The sequence below is a fragment of the Populus alba genome, chromosome 1, assembly GCF_005239225.2.
Source record: "Populus alba chromosome 1, ASM523922v2, whole genome shotgun sequence".
In the NCBI taxonomy this organism is placed as follows: domain Eukaryota; kingdom Viridiplantae; phylum Streptophyta; class Magnoliopsida; order Malpighiales; family Salicaceae; genus Populus; species Populus alba.
Window position 1 is genome coordinate 37473404 of NC_133284.1, and position 6000 is coordinate 37479403.

Below are 6000 nucleotides of genomic sequence, written 5' to 3' on the forward strand. Positions count from 1 at the left end.
TTCTCATATGCTATTTATCGTTTTACTCCTCCACTTTTTCCAGCGTTATTGCAACTTATACATCTTGATGATCTTCAGAATTTATACAGAGCAGGATAGCATTTTCAACAAATCGATCATTGTGATGCTGGATATTTTTTTTTTCCTAATATTAATTGGCTTAAATTTGTATTCGATTGTTCGTTGAATCGAGTTGAAATTAACATAATATCCTGTAAACATAGCTTTCTTTACATTAAAATTTTGCAGCAATTAAAAGTCAGGAAATCTTTTCGATAAGATAAGGCTCTATTTAAAATTTGTAATATTCTTCCTAGTTGGTGTTTGATTTTTTTCTCTACTCTACTATTTGGTTCATAAATCTTTTATTATTTTTTTAGAAATTTATTTAGATTTTTTATTGCTTTTTCTTTATTTTTATATTTTCTAGTTTATTTAGATTAATTTAAAACACTTTTTAAACAAGCAGGGCAACTGAAAAAAAAAATATTGAATAATAAAATTTTAAATTAAAATTTTTACGGGATTCTGTAATTTTATACTCCATGTGTTTCTTGTATTTTTACGTGATTATGTATTTTTATATTCCATGTGTATCTCGTATTGCTTCGATATGCATCAACTTGAGAAAGAGAGAGAGATGAAATCTGTTAGAGGTCTTTGCACTGCTATAGTGCAGCACGAGACATCACCAATTTTCTGGGCACATCGTGGGACACGTGAAACAAAGTGCAATGCCACCTATCCTTAAATTCTACGAATTCATGATATGCCATGAAACTCCATGAAGACCAGCTTAATTTGTGCCCCTTTGAGATATTTCCTGGAAATTCAGTCTCCAAGGTAGCATATTCTGAAAAATCCGTTGTTTAAATCGAGTTTTGTTATAATTGAATTTAATTATAATATTTAATTTTAAATTCAATTAAAAAATAAATTGAATTCACTATTATTACTTTTATTACTTTCATCCTTTTCCTTTGCTTTAAAAAGAAAAAAAGAAATGAGTATTTTAAAATAAATAATTTTAATATACTTTTGATAAATTTTAGTGTAGCAAGTTAGAAGTTAGAAGGGTTGGCTTTTGATATATTTTTGTATAAATTTTAGAGATTGAATTTTATTTGAAATTTAACTTTTGACACTGATTTCAAACATGAAATTTCATTGAAACCTATAAATTGAACCGGTTACAAACATGCTATAAATTAATTCTTACAAAATTAATGAGGAATTTGGTATATAAATTGATTAAAATAGATACAACATAGAAAATAAAGAATTAAAAATCAAAACTTCATTCAAATTTGATGAATACCTATCCGCATCAATTCAAATGGATGTTTATTATTATTATTGTTGTTGTTATTGTTGTTTTGAATGACATGAATATTCAAGATTCTTACATGTTATGCCATGAATATAATATATATAAATGTTGCCCAATAATATGAATCAAAACATGATCCAAAGTATATATTTTAAACAAGTATTTGTACATGATGTTTATAGTTTTATTATAATATTCATAATTTCGAAACTCTGACTTGCAATGCTGAATAATAAATGGTTACGTACTAACTTGTATTAGAATGTTTTCGAAGGTGTGCCCTTAATTAAGATTGCCCTAAATTTATTAGAAAATCTTATTTTTTATGAATAAGATCTAATTAATTTTATTAATGAGTTATAGCTAAAACAAATCACTATAAACACAAATTAATACATCACGAGAAGGGATAATGTGGCTATTAATACGATCTAATCTTCTAAGAAAAATATATATTGGACATGAAGCTTTGTCCCAGTTTCTTGAATTGGCATCCACTAGTCTTTTCATTTAAATTACCTAGCGTCTGAACAATGAGATAGTAAATTAAAAAACTTAAGTTCTGGCTTCCATGGGTGGCAAGTATTTCCCTCTTGTCAAATGTCAACACATACCCTTTAGGCATTAGGGGATTGCATGCTTCGCTGGCTAGCCAAATTAACACTTCAGAAATCCATCGAACCTGGTTGCCTTAGAGTAGTTCTGAATGTGAAGTGATTGCTACACTTCTATCATTAATTAAAAAGTTTAATGTTGCTAATTGTTATGAGCAATTATATACCGATGAAGTTTTAAATATCCAAAGTAGATTAGGAATAAAGTTCATCGGCTCGATAATTAGTTAATTAATTGATTCTAATAATCCTATTTATTTTTCTTAGCTAAGATGATTGATAGTTTATATTGGGTACTTCATATACCAATATGGTTTGTGGTTAATACCTGCTAAAGATCTTTTTTAATAGAGGTGAAGACTCTCCGATATTTATGGTAATAGACTTGCTTATTATTATGTATCTTCTTGGTTCCAGATATGTCGTACCACACTTAACCTGCTAGAAGAAACATTAAACCTAGACGATGTTGACTCGGAGAATGAGACCACACAGACAAATAAAAGTCGTGCTATTGATAAAGCTGGTCATCCACTTGTTGTCACATAAGATAAATAGCTTTAGATGTATTATTATATTAGGTATAATTATGTTGTATTTTTTTTCTAGTTAAGAGTTATTTTATTATTATTAGTTTTGTAATATTATTTTTGCTAATTATTATGTTGATTTTAAAGTTATCTTACATATTATGCATTTTTATACTTGGTTTATATAAGCATGATTTAAAATAGTTAAAAAAATAGATAAACATGTTGATAGGTTGTTTAAAATTTCAGATTATTCATTAACAACTTAAAAATACACAAATAAAAACAATGTTTAAAAAACACACGCATTAATTTGGAATTATAATTAATAAATAAAAATAATGTTAAAATATCATACTTTGAAATATAGATTTGAGGTTTAATAATTTATTGTCTTGATTGACTTTTAATTGTGGTGATTTAGACTTAGTTTTGAATGGAAATTGAGTCTGGGACACAACAACTATTCTTATTAACTCTTGTTGAGCGATTCTAACCAACTACTAATAATAATAACAGTTAAATATTCCCATTAGTGATTTTACACTATAATAATTAGTGGTTAAGTCAAAATTATGTTATTTTTAAATATTTTTGTATAATATGCTATTTAAGAAAAAATTATCACACTATAATAGTTCAGTAAAAAATTGAGAACAATAATCGAAGGAAGACAGAGAATATGTTTAGGACAATGGTTGGAATCGTGTTGGCGGTGACAATTTTTCAACTATTTTATATGCATGGATTTCAGCTTAGAAATTGGATGGGGACAAAATTAGAGGCCGTTCAGCCAAATTTGATTTTTTTTTCTTTTTTTATATAGTTTTGTATTATTTCAATGTATTAATATTTAAAATATTTTTTTAAAAAAAATTATTTTAATATATTTCTAAAAAAAAACACTTAAAAAAAATCACCATCATATTCTCAAACACCTTAAAAAAATTTAAGAAACTGCCATGTAGATGCTGCTGTCAAATTGTGGTAATTAGTACTTATATAGTTAATCTCATTTGAGATCCAAATAATTAATTAATCATAACAAAGTAATTTATTTAAAATTAGTTGGAGTGGCTAATGGTCAGTTTTTTTATTATAATTTATATTTTTTCAATATTGTTTAAATAAAGTAAAATATTTTAATAGAATAAAATCATTCCACCCGGCCTTCAGTTAAGGATCTTTTTGAGGATTTTAGCAATAACATGATTAAGGACTGAGGATTGTATGGATTTGTTGTCTTGATACCGATGTTGTCGTCTCCAATTTGATGTTTTTTTACGTGTCTCCCTTGCTTTAGTTATAATTTGGTGAGGATTTTTCCTTTTTTTGTAAAGTATTGTAGAAGACAATATTTTAAATATTAAATAATGTTACTGAGAGGGATGGTTAGTTGAAATTAATATTAAAATATTCTGTGTATTATAAATCTGTTTGTTTTTGTGTTTAAAAAAAAAAATTTCTTTGCTTTAAATTAATAGTTTTTAGGTATTTTTATATTATTTTGATATGCTGATGTTAAAAATAATTTTTTAAAAATAAAAAATATTTTTTTGATACATTTTTAAGTGAAAAATACTTTAAAAAATAACTATAATTACATTCCCAAACACACAAGTATCTACTACTTTATGCTTTTAGCTTTTATTTAATGTAACGGAAAAGGTTTTGTTCATTAATTATTGACATGTGAAATTTATATTGTTTATGTTTATATCCTCTCTCTTATTTTATTAATTTATATATCCTCTCATAACCTTATTTTCCCTCCTACTCTTTGATTTCCTATCAAGATTCTATAATAAATCTTCTTGACATTTCTTTCTTTTCCTACGAGTTATGTGTTATATACACACACACACACATAGCTTATAAGGTGGTGCAACAAAATTAAATAAAAATAGTATATATAATAAGTCGACTTTAAGATTCCAAGCACCTCTTGGCGTCAACTCCGTACACCTTACTCAACTTAAGAAGAAAATGATTCATTGATTCTTAATGAGATTTGCCTTGTATTTGATGCTTTCAATGATTGAATCTTTTTTAAGAAGAATTATTGAATTAAGATTTTTAATAATTGTTTTGTGTGCCCTTAATTTCTTATATTTTTCCAAGATAATTTGCTTGTAAAACCAAGTTTAATGAATCATGATGAAAGTGATAAGAACTCAGAGCATTATTCGACAATTTATAATTAGAGATGGAAACTCCTTCGTCGTTTCATTCAAGAGTTGCTTCTTCTTGTTTACATGGTTGCAAGAAACTTCACTCTTCATTTTTCTCCCTTTAATAGGGGGTCGTTTTCCATTTTTCTATTATCCTTTTTTTATTTATTTTATTTTTTAATGCAAGTTGCGTTGGAGTAATTTGCGTGTCACAGCACCAGAAGTCAAGGGTTTTTGCCCTTTCCCCATGCACTGCAAAATATTATTGCTTGATTTCTCCATCATTAGGCAAATCAATTTGCTGAATGTCATGATATCTTGGTACAATAGTTGAAGGAATATATTCTCTTTATTTGTATTTTGGGTTCAAACCTTACAGTATATGTCTGTCATCCCCGCGGTGTCTTACATGCTCACTAGGTTTGCAGGATATTCAGTGAGCCGTGAGATTAGTCGTGGTGCGTGAAAGTTAGTCCGAACACCCATGTAAATAAAATAAAAAAAAATTGCTGAACGTCGACAGACACAGGCAGCCAAAATGAATAGAGCAGTGAGAAAGAGCTTGTAATTTCCTTGAAAAGAACCTGCTCATTTCCATGACGATGACTCCAAATTGTACCCCGCAACACATTCAAAAAATCCTATATATATATAGGCCCCTACAGGTTCTTCCTCTCTTTTATTTTCTTCAAGTAATGAATGAAACAGGTAGCCACTTTCTCCATACGTGTGTACCCCACCCTATTGACATTTTAGTTTGACAATAAACTAAAACACGTAGGAAATTACTGTAGTAATGAACACTACTTTTCCCCACAGTTTTTAATATGGCCTTAAAAACATTTGTTTTGTTTTTTTTTTTTTTTTTTTTTTAATTTTATTCTTTAATATTATATTTATTTTCTATTAGACTATCTCACTCTCATGAAATAGATCACGAATTTGGCGGGTTAACCCGGTTGGCTAAGGTTTTTTTTTCTTTATTTAACTTTTTTTTTTCCAATTACATCCTTTAACATTGGATTAATTGAAATTAGATTTTATGATTTGTTTTGTTTGTCTTATATTAGGGTATTTCGATCTCATTACATAGCAATAATGCTTAACAGGTTAACTCGAGTTGACTCAAGTTATTTTTTTTTTTTTTCTAATTAAAGTTTTTTTTTTAATTTTATCATTTAATATTGGGTCGGTTGGAAATTGAGCTTTATAATATATTTTGATTTATTTTATATGGGAATATCTTGGTCTCACGATTAGGGTCACAACTTTTGATATTTTAACCCTAGTTAAATTAAGTTTTTTTTTTGTTTTTTTTTTCTAAGAATTTATCTCAGTCTCATGTCCTTCAACTT